Source organism: Manis pentadactyla, chromosome 9 (genome assembly GCF_030020395.1).
Source record: "Manis pentadactyla isolate mManPen7 chromosome 9, mManPen7.hap1, whole genome shotgun sequence".
NCBI classification, from domain to species: domain Eukaryota; kingdom Metazoa; phylum Chordata; class Mammalia; order Pholidota; family Manidae; genus Manis; species Manis pentadactyla.
The window spans coordinates 18726661-18745301 of NC_080027.1; the positions used below are offsets into that span (position 1 = coordinate 18726661).

The 18641-nt window shown below is 40.8% G+C and overlaps 1 non-coding gene across 1 annotated transcript; it reads right to left on the minus strand.

The window, feature by feature from the left end:
- Positions 1 to 3708: 3708 nt before the first annotated feature.
- LOC118909766 (U2 spliceosomal RNA) lies at positions 3709 to 3899 on the minus strand. The gene has a single exon (XR_005023735.2). It is a non-coding gene; the product is annotated as a U2 spliceosomal RNA (small nuclear RNA).
- Between the last annotated feature and the right edge of the window lie 14742 nt (positions 3900 to 18641).

Here is an 18641-nt window from a genome sequence, read left to right on the forward strand (position 1 = left end):
TAAATTGTACAGGTTTTATACACTTTTGCACGTATTATGTATTTCACAATTTTATAACATTTTTTAAAATATACTTTTAATAAATTTTTAAAATATATAAACACATAGACAAAGTTGAATACCATAAAGATGGCAGAAAACGGAAACCAAAAGTAGATATTTAGACTCAAATTCAGTGCTATTTCCTCTCTACCATGGCTTTGGCCCAAGGCAATAAATGAACTGACTCCAATAAATTTACCCATCTGATTCATACTGCAACTAGATGGGCCAAAGGCCACAATAAAAACAGATAAGCTGTTGGAAGCTTCAGTGTCTCGATCATTTTTATTTAGATATTCTAAATATCTAATGGGTAGGAAAGTTATTTTCCCATTCAGACAATCCCTGCCTTTCCTAGAAATGCTCTCCTGGAAAAAGTTTTGGAAAGTGGAATGTCTGAAAATTGAACTTTATACGTACATGTTTTACTTGTTTGGAAGGAAAGGAGGAAAGGAGGGGATACAGTTTAGAGAGCTAAAAAGAATCATAAAGTCTCAAATATGATATAAATGCTTAATTTGATTTTATAGGTGAATCTTATGCACTGTATACATGACCATTTCAATTCTTAAAAATAGATCACACTTTAAATACTGACAATCAAATTTAATTTTCTGGCATAACTTTGCAACTCAAAAATCATTGCTCATTCAGGTGAGTTGAAATGATATGTGGTAAAGAGAAAACTTAATTTCAATATTGGATATGAAAATCTGTTAATAGTAATCTTTCAGATGATAAAGGAGGAGATTGGGTAACTGTGAGATGTCTTTTCAAAGCTCTTAAAATACTTGTAAAGAAAAGATTTAAACATCAATCGTCTTTCTCCCTTGATTAGGGAAACTGTAACAAGCTAACGACAGTCAAAAGCTTGGTGGACTGTAAATTTCCCTCTGTGAGGTTAGCTGATGCTGATTTTCAATCCATTTAGAATAGGTACTTATCTAAGGCCCCAAACTCACCTGTCCAAGAAATGTGACTTAGTTTTTCTTGGCAAGTTTCTTTCCAAGTTCTTCCTCACTGCCAGAAGGGAAAACATTCTGTCTAATCAGGGCAATCTCAGCCCATTGAACAGTTCCTTCAGTCCGCAGCACCCAAAGACACACCCACTCTTTCCCTTTCTCCGGGCTTCCAGAGTGCCAAGGAATAAGGACAGGATAGGTAGGGACTGCCTGATGCTCTGTCTTGGTCTCTCCATGCTGGCACTTACTGTGACATCCTATTCCCATCTGGTCTCCAACGCCGGACCATGCAGATCACAGGCGTGACTCTTTGTCCTAAAGAAAAGCTTCCCTAAACTCTGTTACTCCTTCTTCCCTCTCAGAAGACATGGGACCCCTTCACCCACTCCCCCACGCCACTCTGGGTCTGTAGGAGAGCTGTCTCAGCCTCTCGCCGCCTTCTCAATTGTTCTTGCACCTCTAGAGCTGCAGAAGCTCTAGACACTGAGCCACAGGATTCCTTCCTAGGGATTCACCAGCCTCTGGGCTCACTCCTGCTCTGACTCTCTTCACTCTATAAGCCTAGGGAATTTTTATCTAGCCTAAGAAACAAGCAAGACCCCAGAAAAACTGGCTCTGACTGATCGCGTATTCTTATATGCCTGTGGTTAAGGCATGAGTTTACGCCCTGGGTTACGGATGGTTCTGGCTTTTGAAGTTCAAACGCTTTTTATCACAAAAGTTTTATCTGTGCCTTGGATTTCCAAAACATATTTTAAACCTCAAAGGCCAGGGACAGACTCTTTGGGTATCAGTACTAGATACAACAACCGTACCCTGAGGCACGGCTGCCAAGAGGTCTAGTTTGAATGGGGATGGATCACCGGGTAAAAAAGAAAATAAACTATCTGGAAAAAAGTCAATGAATCAAAATAATACTCTAATTGTAAAGATACACACATTCATTCCACCGCTACACCCTACCTTTTAGCCACAGACCTGGGCAAGGTAGCCCAGCATTTTGTACATGTGTTTTAAATCGTGTTGTTTTCCTTCATAACTGAACACAGCTGTCAGGCTTGCTTCAATTCAATAAGCATCAGATTTACTGTTTTTGGCCTACCAAATGATACCTTCCTTGTGCCTCTGTCATAAAATCATTAACATCAGCACTTTATTTTTCCATTTTCCATGATACTTTCATAAATAAGGGTAAGTATGTGATAAAATGTTCAAATAATTACACAAACATTGCGATATTTAGATTGCAACCCTGCTAAAATGAAACTATTGGCTGGCAGACAGTAGTGCCAGGAGGAATCTTAAAATACTTATTTGTCTACTGAAATAGAAAAGCCAAATTTGGTATCAGAAAGAATTTTAAGAGATGTGCAAATAGAATTTACAAAAGGGCTTGTCGTACAGAAGTTAATGATTACCTGAATTTTGGTTAATTTTTGGTTCACCCCCACCTATCTTCACATCTCTAAGTATAAACTAGTATGACAATTTTATTCGTAATAGCTTTGTTGAGATATAATTTACAATGCCCCTAAGGACAAAAATAAAACACACCCCCACGCACACTTCTCTGGTTCCTGTTTCACCTTTACTCTCACACAACTACCAAACTCACAACATTTCTGACACCAGATTTTTGAGGTTTCTTCCCCGCACCCACCAGTTCTCTGCAACACCAGCTGGGTGTCCTGCAGTTCAATTCAATTCTGAGATTAACCAGAGTGAGCACAGACCCTGCAGATTAAGGGCTCAGTCCCTGAGCTGCACCCCCGCCCCCCACCTTCAGATGCCAAACTCAAGTAGTAGGTCTCCAGGTTACCCACAACCTCTGTCCTACTTGGCTACAAATCAGTTCCCATGGCCCCTCACCCCCCATCCTCGGATTCCACTATTCGCTTCGAACAGCTTACAAAACTACTTCATTCACTTAATCTATGTTCTGTCTCAACAGATTTGCCTGGACATTCCATACAAATGGAATCACAAAATATGCGCGGTCCTTTATGACTGGCTTCTTTCACTAGCATATGTTTTCAAGGTTCATCAGTACTACATTCCTTTTTTAAGGCTCAATAATACCCACTGTATGACCATAGCACATTTTATTCATCTATTCATCAGTTGTTGGACATTGGATTGTTTTTACCTTTTAACTATTATGAATAATGTTGTTATGAAGATTCATGTACACATTAATGAACACATATTTTCAATTCTCTAGGAGTGGAATTGATGCGTCATACAGAAACTCTTTGTTTAACCTTTTGAGGAGCTGCCAGCATTTTCCAAAGTGTCTGCATGACTTTACATTCCCACCAGCAGTGGAAATGAATATATGAGGATTCCAATTTCCTCAAATCCTCACCAACACTTATTATCTTTTATTATTATAAACATCATAGGGAATGTGAAGGGGTGTCGCATTGTGATTTTGATTTGCATTTTCCTGATGAGTAAACATGTCAATCATCTTTTCATGTGTTTATTGACCATTTGTATATCTTCTTTGGAGAAAATGTATATCCCAATTGAATGCCCATTATTAATTATTTGTTTTTATTATTGACTTGTGCTCTTTTTATATTCTAGATATGGCCTTTAACAGATGTGGTTTTCAAATATTTCTCCTATTCAATAAGTTGTCTTTTCCTTCTTTTCATAACGTCCTTTGATGCACAAGGTTTTTTTTTTTATTCCCCCCTGGAGAGGGTGCACCATTCCCGGAAGTACTGCAATACCAGGTCGATGCGTGGAGTGGACGGAGCAAGCTCCTATTCCATCTCCCTACTCCAAAAATCCATTTAATATATTGTCCTCGGATAGAGGACGTATCAGATATTAAACTGATAAGAACAGATACTACACTTGATCTTGGCCAAAAGGCCAAGAAGCGATGCACAAGTTTTTAATTTTGATGAAGTCTAATTTACCTATACTATAGACTAAGTTTTGTTTCCCACCACCGTCTGCAAAATTCATATGTTGAGGCTCTAACTCCTAGTATAATGGCATTGGTAGATGGGGCCCGCCCTTAGGAGATAATGAGATCTAGATGAGGTCATGAGACAAGGACCCTCAAATGGGGTTAGTGTCCTTGTAAGAAGCAACACAGGACAGCTTGCCTTCCCCTTCTGTCCTCTCTGTGAGGACGCAGGGAGAAGGCAGCCCTCCGCAGGCCAGGAAGAGAGCCCTCCGCAGAAGTTAGCCACGCGGGCACTCTCATCTTGGAATTCCAGCCTCCAGAAGAGAAATTTCTATTGTTTAAGCCAACTGGTCTATGGTATTTTGTTACGGCAACCTAAACTAAGAAATTTATTTTTTGCTCATGCTTTTGGTGTCCTTTCTAAAAATTCACTGCCAAACCCAAGGTTGCCCTACAGTTTGGAAGTGAGGCCCGCCCGTGTTCTCAGCAGGTGGCATCTGAAATAAAGCCTGTCCCAACCAGTCAGCTGCACTTGCTGGGAACTTAGCCTCTGCAACAAATAGCTGGTGTGGATGAGAAATGCTGGTGTCTGTTCCCCCTGGAGAGATATCAATGCCCTGGACAGAGCGCCAGGGAAAGAGGGAGCATTCTGTCCTTTACGGGGTGACTGGGATGGAGTTTTCTTCAGGCTGAGCAGGTCATGGTTCAAAAGCCACAGTCTCTTGCTGTTCTTACCAAGAAGATTTTTTCTTAAATAAATGTTTCTTAATTTGCTGTAAGCCCTAAGAACCAAATAAGACCTTAAGTGGTTATTTTTTATAATATTGACCAGTTATGCCTGTTTCTCCAGTAAGAAATTTCAGCGAAGTGTTCATTTACTAATTGCGGTGTAGTGGGCAAAAGGGGGGAGCCTAATGTGCAAATGCACCTCAGGAAATCCGGGATGAGACAGGACACTCTGGAGTTCTATTTGCATGAGAGTCTTGCCCAGCCCCATCTCTGGGGGACATGTTCTTGAATAGAGGGAACTGTAAGAAACTGAAAGTAAGGCCACTTTTCTTTTTTTTTATGGATGTTGAAATGGGGTTAAAAGGTTTGTTTCCAGTTACCGTTTATGAATCGTGCTGTTAAAAACATTTTTATAAACGTTTCTTGATGCATGTGAGTATGCATTGCTGGGAGTGAAATGGTAGGTAAGAGGGTTTGAGTGTCTTTAATGCCAAACTGTTTCAAAGTGGCTGTATTAATAAGCACTTCCACCAATGACAGGAGGATTTTCAATGCAACTATTCTAGCCAACATCTTGGCATGCTCAGAATTTTGATTCTTAGTCATTCTGGTGGATGCCTAGTGATAGCCTGTTGCTGATTTTTTTTTTCATATTGAGGTATACACAGTAAAATGCACACATTTTAGTGTACAGCTTAATGAATTCTGACATGTGTACACACTCATGTAACCATTAACCAGATCAAGATATCAAATTCTATTTTCCCCCTTCATCTATTTCCCCCATTTCTCTATTATCCTCCTCCATTGCAACCCCAGTTCTGTGTGCTTATGAGTCTATTTCAGTTTTGTTCATTTCTTTCTTAGGATTCCACTTATAAGTAAAATCATCTAGTAATTGTCTTTGTCTGACTTATTTCACTTAGCATAATACCTTCTAGGTCCATCCATGTTGTTGCAAATAGCAAGATTTCATTCTTTTCTATAGCTGAGTAAATATGTCATATTTACTATATATTTACAATGTACTATTCCATTGTATATATGTACCACCTCTTCTTTATCCAATCATCTACTGATGGATATTTAGGTTGTCTCCGTATTTCGGCTACTGTAAATAATGCTGCAATAAACATAAGAATACATGTATCTTTTTAGATCAGTGATTTTGTTTTCTTTGGGTAAATTCCCAGAGGTGGAATTGCTGGGTCATATGGTATTTCTATTTTTGGGTTTTTTGAGAAACCTTCATAATGCTTTCCATAGTGGCTGCTCCAATTGCAATCCCCACAGCAGTATACAAGGATTCCCTTTTCTCCACATCTTTGCCAACACTTGTTATTTCTTGTCTTGTTGATATTAGTCATTCTGACGGGTGTGAGGTGACATCTCATTGTGGTTTTGATTTGCATTTCCCTGATGATTAACGATGCTGAGTATCTTTCCATATCTGTTGGCCGTCTGTATGTCTTCACTGAAAAAATGTCTACTCAGGTCCTCTGCCCATTTTTTAACTGAGTTATTTGTTTTTTTGGTGTTGAATCACATGAGTTTTTTATATATTTTGGATGTTAGACCCTTATTGGATCTATCATTTGCAAATACATTCTCCCATACTGTAGGTTGCCTTTTCCTTTTGTGGTTTCATTTGCTGTACAGAAGCTTTTTAGTTTGATGCACTCCCACTTGTTATTCTTGCTTCCCTTGTTCGGGGAGACAGATCCAAAAAATATTACTAATGGTCATGTTCAAGAGTAAAGCCACACTTGAGCAGGGGCAGGAGGATGGGGGATGGGGGTGGTCACAGAGCTGAGGATCCAGAGCCAGCCAACAAGAATTTCTATTTACCAAAGGAAGAAAATTTTATTTCAATTTCAAGGCAGGAACAACGTGGGGAAAAGATAGTCGTCTTAGCAGAGGGGAAGTAACAGTAGTCATGGCAGAAAGAACAAGAACAAAGGAAGCAAGTCTCCTGGGAGTTTAGAATACCAATGGCAAACTGGATTGGGGCTCATAGTCCAAAACTCTGTCACAATTTTCACTCATCCTAATGTCTCTGAGAGGATGTGGTTCAGCATTGAAAGGCTGGGCTCCTGGTATTCACAAAACAGACCCCTCCTCCTCAGGGAGAAAAGGGGTGCTTCCATCTATCCCCTCCCCTCAACCCTATTTACCATCCTTCACTGTAATATCCTGCTGTGCACAAACACTTCGAAGTACTTTTTTGTAGGTAGTACAACATCTAAGTATGGTTAAGTCCCACTGAGCTCATATTTCTGGAAAATAGTTCAGTATAGTATATCAAGAGCCTTAAAAATGTTCCTAACTTTTGATTCAGCAAATCCTCTTTTAAGGAAATAATCCAGATGACAAAGATCTAGGCACAGAGATGTTTATTACAGCATTTTTATAATAATATACATAAGTATTACACCTAAGTACCCCACAACTGAGCAAAAGTTGAATAATGGTACATCCATTTGATTAAATATCATGCCACCATGAAAAAAGACTGTGGACTGTGGCCTTTAAGAATTAACTGGGAAATGTTATAAAACAATGTTAGACAGAAGCGGTAACTGTATTGCTTATATTGAACAAGTTCTGTTATTCTTTTTTATAGAAAACACTGGATGAAAGGATGCCAGTGTTTAGTGGTTGCCTCTGGATGACAGGACCCAAGATTATGATTGATTAATCTTCTGCTTACAAAAAAAACTTTCTGTACTTTCCAAATTGTTTTCAATTATTACATCTTTAAAAATTTTATGGCCAGTGAAAAGAATCAAAAGGCAGTCACCCAATGCCCTTCTCTGCTGTGTCATCAGCTTTGAACCTCAAGGATATGGCTGGACTGCTGGCATAGAGACTTGACTCTGCAAACCTGTTATTGTATCCCTCTACCCCACTTACATGGCTGCCTCTCTTGGAACCTCTGGCTACCTTCAGGGACACTGTGACCGAGACGAGGCAAACGTGCACAGGTCATTTTCCTCTGGATGTGAATCTGCCTCTCCAGAGCAGCGGGGGCTCCACTCTAGACCAGGGAAAGGAGAGCTCAGGAAGAACAGACCAAAGGTGGGTAACAGGAGGGAAATGTGGCTCTCTAAATTCAGAACTAAGCTTGAAGATGAAAGACACTTGACCCCATGGTCCGACTCTAGAACTTCTCCATGGAGGGCCCTCACTACAGCCCTACAGGAAAGTAGTTTTCTCTGGATAAGGACCAGGACTCCAGTTTGAACCCCTGTGACCATAGTTAAGTGGCTGGGAGGGGAAGATGAGAAAGACTGTGAAGATAAGCTGATATTTGAGAGCAGTATATCTCGAATTTGAGTGTACCTAAGATTTCCAGGGAGATTGTTTAAATTGCTCATTCCTAAACTCTACTGCCAGAAATTCTGACTTAATAGGTCTGGGGCAGAGCCAAAAACACTGCATTTTTATCAATCACCACCACCATCAAAAGACTTCCAAGACAATTGAGCACAGATTTAAAATTCTAGAAACTCTGAAAATGTAGGCAAATACTGTGTGTGTGTACTTTTTCTGGAGAAGGTACACAAATATCATCAGGTTCTCAAGAAGTTCCATAATTCAAGAAAGTTAAGAACTGTCTTGATGAATACAGAAAGAACTAAGGAGGCCTCAGTCAAGCATCAAGTCAGAAGGGCAAGGGTTGTTTTTTTTTCTTAAAAACCCACAAAGCCAAACCATCAGAAACCAGGCCAAACCAGGATGGAGAGGTGGAGACCTGTGAAGGATGAACCTAGACCATTTCACCTGTAAGTCTGCAATGTTAATAGCTTATTTTCATGAGCCACAGGCCACTTGCTGCAAGGGTGTGTGGCTTAAAGGCACAGGGGTCAGGGAGACATTAGGCCCCAGGGGAGAGTAACTGGAGGGGAGGTGGATTTTCCCAGGGAGACAACCTCCTAAGTTGTGGAGATACGGGAAGAAAGGGTGGTTACCTGTTGGGTGCTGCAGACTGGAGTTCCAACTGCTGTGGGAACCTGGAGTGCTGTCAAGCAGATGCAGTGGGGCTATCAGAGGCAGCTGTAGGTGAGCCAGGGGGCGCGACAATGGAGTGGTCACCAGGAGCCCGAGTAACTGGATTCATTCTCCACCTCCCTCCCTGAGTCATGGTGCGCAGGAGGACCAGACCCGAGACTGGTCCGGGATGCTGAGGCCCCCGCAAGAGGACCCGAGTTCTCCTGGCACTCTGCCAAGAATGGGCTGGGAGAGGGAGCTGGTCCAGCCTGCACGCTAGAGGCGTTCAGAGACTGTTGCTAAGGAGTGAGAGTATTTCCACACCCTCTTTGTTGTCCCTCTCAGGATTGTGGCCTGGGAAACAATTACTATACAAATAGTCTCATAAAAGGTTTACCTCCCAGACCAAATCTTTATTAGCTAAATTCCTCTCAAAAGGAATTTCTCATTCATTTGTGATATCACAATAGTTTCTTAAGCCATTTTCCCTACCTCCAATGTGCCCTACAGCTCAAGTGACAGTCTTTAAAATATTCCATTATTCCCCAATGGTTAGAGAAATGTTTTAAAGCCTCAGAATCCTGTTTGTAAATGAGGTATTACCCAGAAGCCCAATTTAATAAAACAGCTAGAAGCAAAGCTGTTCTTGCTCAAATGCATAGGTGGCCTGGTGTTCCCTCTGCTCTCCCAACCTTGTGGCTGCTCCGGAGGTACCACCACAGAACCTCAGGTCTCCAAGGTGGTTTGCAACACATTGGCATGTGTATGGCAGAAAAGAACCCCATAACCCAACCACCATCACCACCTGCCCCTCGTCCTAGTCCCATTTCCTGCCGCTATCGACGTGGCCCTGTGCCACAACTACTTCCAATGATGAGCTCTCAAATAGTTTTTTCAGCATTTGTTAAAAAAAAAAGTATTATGGGGAATTCCAAATATACATAAAAATCAAAGAATATTATGCTAAACCTCCATATACCCACAAAGAACCTTCAATGAGCTCACACCAATCCTGTTTCATTTATATCTCATCTACTCTTGCCCCACACTGAGAAGCAAATTTCCTAACATTTCATCCACTAAAATTTCATCACATTGCTCACACTGAAAAGGAATTAAAACCCACAATACCACTGTCACATCTAAAAAATAATAATCCCATAGTAATATCAAGTATCCAGTGTTCAAACATTCCATTATCTCTTAAAATATCATCTTTATCTCAGCATTAAATAAGACCTACGCATTGAGATGGGCTGATGTTTTTCTTGAAATCTGTAGGTACCCTTCCATTTTTTTTATTTCTTGCAATTAGTTCAATTAAAAAACTGGTTCATTGGTTTTGTAATCACTGCACCTAACCCCATATTTTGCTAATTCCATTCCTTGGTATGGTTTAACATTTCCTCCACTCTCTGTATTTCCTACAAAACTGGTGGAATCCTAGATATCCTTTCAAACCAAAATATCACCTCAGTGAAGCCTGGCCCTCCCTCCCAGCAGCATTCACCTCTCTTCTAGTACGAAAGGTATTATAATAATACGCGCCTCATTAACTTATCAGTTTAATGTCTCCATCCCTGTAATGGGAGCTCCTCAAAGATAGGACTGGCCTTTGGCCCTAGCATCTGTACAACAAATATTTGCAAGAAGAATGAAATATTAATGGAGTCAGGATTCCACTTTAGAAAAGTACAGCTGAAGTGACACTATGTAGAATGCAAGTTACAAAGCCACTAGCAATGAGGTAACCATCACTAGAATAAGAGTCACCAGACCTCCAGAAGTAAAGACGAAGTCAGAACCGAGTTACCAAGTGCCCAGTCAGACATTAACCAGACCAAGAAAGAGGAGCTTGGGGCCTGACTTCTCAAAAGTACGGAGTAGACACAGTGAGACTCAGGTTGAGCCAGGGACCTCCCTAGGAATTCCTTCAGTAACAAGTCAGATGCAGGTTGCAGCTTTCAAATGTCTGGCAAGAACTTAAAGCCAACTGTGTTCCGCTTCCTGTCTTTGCACTCACATCACACCTGGAGATGACAGACAGAACCCATCTTCAAATGAAATATGAATGAAAAAGCCAAAATTCCCCATGGTGTGTTATGAGGGAAGGGGAGGGTGTGATGCTTAGCATCTCTGCCCAGGGGAACAGAGCAGTAGGAAGCTTATTCTCAAATCCCCTAGAGGGTGGGGTGAGGAGGTTGATAGGCTGAACCCTGGAGAAGGTGGTGGGCAGCAGGGATTTTTGCTCATTCTAACCACAGGATCATGGGCACTAGCTAAACGTTCTGTACTTCCCAGCCTCCTGAGGAAATGGGCTGTTGGGTTCCATGTTAGCCATACACAAACAAAAACGGCGCAGATGCAGGAATATGCTAGGGTCTAAATGACATTATGGCAGACTGAGAGCAGCAAACTAGGCAATCCTGGGGAAAATAAGGTAGGCCTATGTGCAGGAGAACTATGTTCATGACCTACTTTTAATAGGTAAAAAATTAGAGAGCAATATATACAGCATGCATAGATTATCCAACATACATATTTCTAATGGAATTAAACACACATAGAAATATATCTGGAAAGAAACGCAACAGATCAGTATTCCTGAGGAATGACATACAAAGGTGAGGAATTTTACCTATAATCTGTATTAAATTTTGCAAAAAAAAAAAAAAAAGTCAATATAATCTAAGTTTTTTTTTTTTAATCAACTTTAAGTGGCAGGGTGGGGTTAGGCTATGAGCTACTAAGTATGCACGCCCTCTTGCCAGGGGGCCCCTGGCAGTGAGGGGCTCTGCCAGCAGAGGGCACCCATTTATTACCTCTTACGTCACTGGTGGATGCCCTGTGCTCACACACTCCACATCTGCCAGGCTCTGTGCTTGGTGTTTCACTTGTATTATCTCATAGGTCGACAACTGCTCTGTAAGGACAAGTCTCCAGCCTGCACTGCTCCTATGAAAGCATGGGGTGATAGGGCAAACAGGTCTGCTGGAACCACAGCGAGCCACAGGGACATGAAGGGAAAGAATGAATAAAGGGGATGTGTGTTCTCAGGTCAGTTCTGCCAATCTTCCAGTTTCTGCCCTGAGCGAGCTGGCAATCTGTTCTGCAGGAAGACTGGCTTGCAGGACCAGCCTTGCATAAAGTGACTTCCTTCCATCAGTTAGTGTGTAATATGCCCTGCATGTAGCTCTGCCCTGGTGGCTATGTTCACCACTCAGAGGAACAAACTTTTAAGCAGGTAGATATAAAACCAGAAATTTTTGGTTCTTGACAGGCTGCTGGCCAGGGCTGGTCTGGATCAGCAGCAACTAGAGGTGTAGAAGAGATGGAGAGGAAAGTAAAACGACAGGAATCAAGCCACAAGCCAGACAGTAGGAAGAAGAGACAGGACAGTCAGGCACAAGCCTGATAATAGGAAGAATCTGAGCTATGGCCCATTTTGCCCAGTTGATAAAGTGGTCCTTCAGGATACTGAATCTTAGTTTTATACCTGAAGGAGAGTTTGAACAAGACTGAATCTATGCTCTCTAGGTTTCCAGACCTCAGACCCCAGAACAAGATCCAAACGAACAGTATGGGGAGATCAGAAGGAAAACAAGCATATCATCCAAAGATGAAACAGATCAAAGCACATTCTACTCTGTGGCTAGTTCTCTTTGCACTGGCAAAGAGTCATGCGGACTTGGAGAGAAAAAGTGCCCTTAAGCCAGACAGTCCCCTAGTGACACCACCAGAGCCAGACTCCTTTCGTCCTTTTTTAGTCACTAGTTGGATCTCCTCTCCCTTGTTCAATATTGATGTCCACTACCAGGGTTCGAACCTAAGCCCTCCACTCTGCTCACACTAACACTCTGGCCAGCTCTCATACTCCAATAGTTTTAAGTATGACCTATAGGCTAACCTGTCAGTTGATAGTAATTTTGTACTGCATATTTGAAAACTGCAGAAAATAGATCTTAAGAGTTCTCATCACACAAAAAAATTTTTATAACTATGAATAATGATGAGTATTAACTCGACTTATTGTGTTATTCGGGGATCATTTCTCAATGTATACAAATATAGAATCATGTTGTTCATTATGAAACAAATACGTTATGTGTCAATTTTACCTTAGTTTAAGAAAAGCAAGATTTAGAATCAAACAAATCTGGTCAGTCTGACCTTTGTCACCGTGTGTAACCCAGGACAATTTACTTAACAGCTCCAGGATTTCTTCATCTGTAAGAGGAATAATCAGAGTTGTAGTAGATACTGAACAGAAATAATGCATGTGAAACCTTTAACACAAAGCTTGGCCCCCAAATACTTGCTATTATATATATTCATGTCATTCCCCTCCTTATAGGGTTGATGTAAAGATTAAATGTCGATGTATTCAAAGCCTTAACGTCTTACAGTTTGCTCTAAATATTTAGCTATTGCCACCAATACTGAAAAGACGTGAAATTGATAAACGTTTGCTCTAATCTAAGCATCATCTCCTGCCTAGAATCTTGCAGCTTCCTCTAACTGTTCATCTTGTCTTTACCCCTCCATACTGTTTCTCTGTGGCTAGTCATCTGGTCACTTCACTGCTTAAAACTCTGCCCTCAGGGTGAAGTAGTTTCACGAGTTCCTTGAGAACAAGGGTATGTGCTCACTAGATTTCTATCACCAGTATAGGGCCTAGCACATAGTAATATATATAGATTTTATTCATTCTTTCATTCACCTAAATCCCTTCCTATTTCTCATGGGCTCTGCATGAAGACTCCTTCAACTCTCCGGGTTTCACATACAGAAAAACCTTGGTATCTTGTGATTCCCATCCTGGTTCTGAGACATCGATGCGTGATTATCACAAGCACTACCAGCCTTAAGGATACATCCACCTGGGCCTGCAACAAAGCAGTCTCTAAGCCCTTAATATTAATTCCTGCAAGGTTCATTCGTAACAGTCCTAACATTTAAGAACTTAGAACAGGGCCTGGACCAAAGTCATAACTTCCCACTGAGGGAGGGACTAATGCTACCCTCTCCTAGACCAGGGGCTGCACATGTACACAACTTGCTTTTATTTTCGGATGCCCTTGAAATCATCCCTGAAGTACTGGGATGCAATAACTGAGCAGGGTAATCATATAACTAAGCATTAATTATATATGCATATATACAGAAATACCTGGTGATTGATGCAATACAATATTCTATGTGCCAGACACTCCCACTGTTGTAAGTGCAATTACATTCATTATTTCATTCAATCTTCATAATGACCCTGTGTGTAGATATTATTATTCCCAGGTTACATATAATGATAGGCACCAAAAGCTTAAAAAATTTGCCCAAATCTCACAGCTAAGAAACAACATAAGGACTTGAACTCAGAAAGTCTGGTTTCAGAGCCTGACTATACATACATACATACATAGTCACACAGATGATGTAATTACTCTATCATTTCAAAAATCCGTAAGCTAGATTTCAGGAGCACTAACCCCAACAAAGAGAAAAGAAATAATGGATTAAAGCAACAGGTACTTGACTATGGTATCAGATAGCACATCTTGGTCCCATATCATCTCTATGCATCACATCGCAGGTGCAGACACTTTATTTATGTGGATCACAAGAAATGTCTATGGCAAATGTGTGTCACAGTGACATATCACCAACAATCCAAAAAACTCCATTTTAGAGCCCAGGAAATGACGCATGACTCAGGGATGAGCTTGCCCAGTGCTCCCTTTGGTCCTCTTCTGCACCAAAGCCAGTTGTCCTGCAAAAAAGGTACAGCTTCCTCATGTCAAAGGGCAGCCTGCAGCCTTAGCCCAGTCCTGTAACAGGTCAAGCCCTGTTGGAATACGGTGTGCTACTCAGACTTTGTATTCAAGGAGTCGGCAGGCAATTCCGTCACCAAGATGCGAAAATATTGTCTTGACCATTTATCTTTAAGCTGACCGACTCACCTACCAGCCAGCAAAAAATTTTTTTAATTTTAATTTCACTTTAATGGAAATTGTCATCTGTTCTTTGCCCTTTCTTACACTTAACTTCTTCTATATACATGTACTTCATAAGCCACGTACTATGTCCCAGTACTGTGATAGAGAGGCAGGCTCTCCAACTCCTGTGACTGGTACCCTGGGTAGCACCTAGAGTTTTAACTCCCCCACCCTCCTCTTATTCTTCTTTGCTTGTTGGGAGGTTTAACGCTTTATTCTTTAGCGGTTATACTAGCTAATATGGGTATTTAGTTTCACAAGTCTTAAGTTGATCAGTATCTTTACTTTCCTCCTGAATATAACATGAAAACTAGTGTTCTAATCACCCCAGCTTACATGCTATTGTCCAGTATTTAATTCTGGTCACTATTTCCCTCCCAAAATCACCTATCACTTTTAGTTAATGCTCACTTACTTTTCACCAGCATTATTTACCAGTATCTTTGTTCAGCGACCCTTATGAATATGACTTCATGAGATTATTTTCTCTCTGCCTCAAGGACATCCTGTAGAATTACCTTTTCTGAGTAGCAAACAGCTTTTGTCTGAAAATGGTTTGTTAGCCCCATTTCTCAGAAAAGTGTCCCTCGGTGTCAATTTCCATAACAGTTCTTTTGTTCTTAACAGGATAAAGGGTAAGAACTCGAGTTTTCTGGCCTTTATTGTCCATGCTGGGAAGTCATCCATCTGGGCTGTTTGTATTTTCTCTGGCTGCTCAAGATCTTAATTTTTCTGAATTTTACTTTGTCTCTAGATCGGAGCTGTTTTCTGTCTTGCTTGGAATTCATTGGGATTCCTAATTCTGTTTATTGCCTTCCACCAAATCTGAAAATTTATCTGCTAGTCTCTCTTTGGATATTGCCTCTTCCTTTTACCTCCTCTGGGAGGTTCTAAATAATGTACATCAGTTCTCATTCTCATGTCCTCTACTGTGCGTATCTCAACTTCTTTGCTGTTTTCCATTCTTCCTTCTTTGAACTGCACTCTGGATAATTTATTGAGAACTACCTTCCAATTTACTAGTACCCCTTCAATTTCTCTACTTTAAGTTTTCACTTCAAATCTGTTATTCTTCCTTTCTAACTCAAATAGGCTCCCCACAACCTCCAAATCTGCTGGGTTGCTGCCATCTCTTACTTCCAAACTTGTTTTAGTTCATTAATCAAAATGTTATTTCATTAGTCTGTGTGACAAGGTCAACATCTTCAGTATTTAAGGATCAGCTTGCTTCTGTGTCTTTTTGTCCCTTGTCACTCAGATGCCTCATTTCTTTGTCTATCTTATAATTTTTGAGTGGGGCTGCTCATTTGCCTTGGGACTTTACCTGTGGGAATGGAGGCATTCGAGGGCTGCATTTTCTTCTAGAAACCACCTGGAGGCAGGCACGACCAATTACCACTTTCAAATTGCCCAGTTAAGATTACTTTGGACCACACAGGTAGTGTTAATTTGGACTGAGAATCCAGAGGGCCTTGTGGTTATGAATTCTCAGGAAAGGTACTGTTCATATTTTTCCTTCCAACTAGCACCAAGGTTGAGACAAATTAAGTTCCTTGCTGCCTTCTTCTATAATTTTTGTTCACCTTTACACAGAAGGTATCCCAGCTTTACTTAGTCACCTGCTGGATTCCTCACTTCCCGTTTCCCACATCCTGTACAGTTTGTAAACTGGATGTGTAAAGTCTGCCAAGTTTGACAAAAAACTAGGAAAAAGCAGTGTTGATAGTTGCTTATTTCCTAGCATTGCAGTTCTCATTTCATTTAGATGATTTGTAGATTCCTTACTTTCATGCTTGTTCAGCAATGTATTTAGAAGTATTTTTTAGCAGATATATTTTACCCAGCATCTTGTATCTGCTGGAAGGACTTTTCAGATTACCTAACCCACCAAAATGCCAACAGAAGGAATTAGTTGTGACTATACACACTACACTCCTACTCTTGATTCTGACAACAAAATGGGTTATAAGAAGTCTGAAGTTTGGAGAAGACCAGCGCTAACTTCACCTTAAAGATGGAAGAAAACCAGCTTGAGATGAGGACAAGAGCAGATTAATAAGTGCCTGGCACAACCGTATTTTTTCTTCTGCTCAAGGCACGAATGCCTTACAGCATTCAGACTATTTGTCTTAACGGCTAGAGATATCTGGGGAAAAACAGCAGGCAGTAATTCCCCCATATTCTCAACGAAGTTAAAGAACCTGTCCTTTTCAACAGTAAAAGCTGTGCACAGAGAAGAGTGTAGCACTTTTTCCTTGGCTAAAAATCTAAAAAGCTAGTTGCCACGTGCTTACACTAATGCTTATGGCTCCTACAGTTACACTACAAACAAGGTGTGAAGCTCTTGACTCAATCCATTTGCAGAGAGCTGGCTCTGGTCATTTCACACTACATAAAAAGGAGAAAACCCAAGTTCAGGATATAATTACACAGACATGCCAAAATGATTATTTCCCTTGAAACTTTCCCTACTTCACTTCCTCCAGCTTTCTCTCCATCCGTGTCTGCCCCTAAATTCTGGGTGGATCAGCTTCAGAACTAATGCTTTAAGTGACGCAAACAGGAAAGTCAACAGGTGTTCAGGTTATATGAAATAAGAAACTAGCCCCTACTATCTTGCCTTACTGTTCTCTTGTGCTTTCTGGAGGTAGGATGTCTCTCAAGAGTGATTAAATTTTCAGACACACCTCCTTGGTTTTGGCAAGTGAGGCTACTTGCTGTCCAGTTCAGTTACCCTCTGTAGCCAAAAATGATACATTAGTCAAAGTCAGCAACTCCAGGGGATTCTTCATGCCCTAGAGGGCCCCATATCAAGGGCTAGCTTCATCTCTCAGCAACCTGGACATTATCTACATATGATTTACAAGGTAAGTTCCTACCCAAGGTGCTACAGCTTATCACTATCATCTCAAACTCTACAGTAATTCATTCGAGATAAACATTCTCCTCTACGAATTCCCCCTTACTGTAGTTATTACCACACCTATCATAAAACTAGTATTACTGCCAGTGGAGCTAGAGCCAGTCATCCCAGATTCTAGCTTGAGGCTGGAGCCCTATGTAAGTCACTACATCAGTACCTCAAGTTGCAATTAACTGACAACAGAAATCAGGAAAACACAGGTGGCTTACCAAGATTTCAGATTCAGGGGGTTCCATCAATTGAATCAGTTTCTGGAAGTAGAACATGGAAATCTACGTATTTTAACAAGCTTCCCAGGCAACTGTTGTGTACTTACTCAGATCCGTAAGGCTAGGTTTGGTTGGTCTACAACTCCATGAAAATATCAAGACAAACCTTTACTATCATACTTCAGAGGTGAAGAGAAGACAAAATGAGAAATGATCATCTAGAAAGACTGGTCTTTAGCTCTTCCTGGGTAAGAAGTTACCAGTTTATAACAAAGTTTATTAGTTCAGCAAGAAGGAACAAATGGCCAAGTAAGATTTAGCTTTGCACTGTCAGAAAATGTCACAGCAAGACTCATTACAGCTACTTAACTTCACACACGTTCACAAAAAAAGTCTCAACTGAGGCAGAAGCATGGTTGAGCAGATCTATTGCCACTTACAGAAATACTAGGGCTCAAAAGGATCAGAAACACATGGGCAAATCTTGACGAAATTGCAGGATTCCTGTTTGTATTAGTAAGAGATACCAAGAGGCTTTCAATCAGCGTCAAGACTTAAGATATATACAGGGCTTAACAGATCATTCTGTTTAACACCTTAAATTAGGTAAGGGCAGAGAAATGGTTTTAAAAGACCACAGATCTTAGCTACGTAAGATTCTCATGGATTGCACGCAACCTATAAGAAAGTGTCCATTTCATTCTCTAGTCTAAACCTAACATCCACAGCAATGCCTACCTTATAGAAGACGCTCAGTAAATATTTATTGAATGAGATAAAATGGACCAATCCAGGGAGAGTAGAGTACGGTTCGTATATAGCTCACTGCCAGCAGGTAATAAAGAATCTAACAGAAATAATGGCTATTCA